Here is an 855-nt window from a genome sequence, read left to right as displayed (position 1 = left end):
GAAATACAGACTATTTCTCATAAAATATTACCATTTTCTCGACGAATTCATCGTTACTAGGCAAATTCAGAGGTTGTAGATCGCATCCACTGGAATACTCTCGCTTTTATGTATGCTTTATACAGTCAGAGCCGTAGATAGAGAGAGTTTGGCCAACTCGGTTTCAATCACGTGACTTACACCAGCCATGTTATCACCAACGCGATAGGGTAGGAAGTTAGCAGTAATATTATAGATGATTGATTAATGCTATAATTATAATGTGAAATACCGTTATGTTGGGTTTGGGGTTGCTGCAATCGATCCAACAAAGAAACAAAAATGTATTAATTTCTTTAAATTCAAAAAAGGAGGAGGATTTGTGATTTTATTTTAAATTTGCATGGCGATCGAAAAATCTCGCTATCCACGTACGTAGTAAAATTTAATTATAAGGCATGTACCGCCCGCCCCACTTCACGGTAATATATATCCACCTACTACTACTAGGCCTAGACAGGCCTAAATTTCGGTACTTCTTCGGCCGAAAAGGTAGTACTTAAATCGGCTTAATTACGATGATAATAAAAAATTTAAAAAAAAGCAAGGATTTTCAAGCAGCAATAATTTATAAAAAGATGCAATGTTGCACTTTGCTGTTAAATTATATAACTAAATTTCCAGAAAGCTACATGAAGTATCGGTCAAAGGTAGCTTTATAATTAAAAATAAAGATTGAATCCTCCAATAAAAGCGAAAACTTGTCCAAGGAGTCCTGTGCTATGCAAACATGCCCAATTTTGCTTTACAAATCAATTAATTGTGCAACTAAAGATTTTAAAGATACAAATATATTTTAAAGATATAGGCCTAGGC

The sequence above is a fragment of the Anneissia japonica genome, unplaced genomic scaffold (assembly GCF_011630105.1).
Source record: "Anneissia japonica isolate Jap-2015-1 unplaced genomic scaffold, ASM1163010v1 scaffold650_len285673_cov152, whole genome shotgun sequence".
Taxonomy (NCBI): Eukaryota; Metazoa; Echinodermata; class Crinoidea; order Comatulida; family Comatulidae; genus Anneissia; species Anneissia japonica.
Note: the sequence above shows the minus strand (reverse complement) of the source record.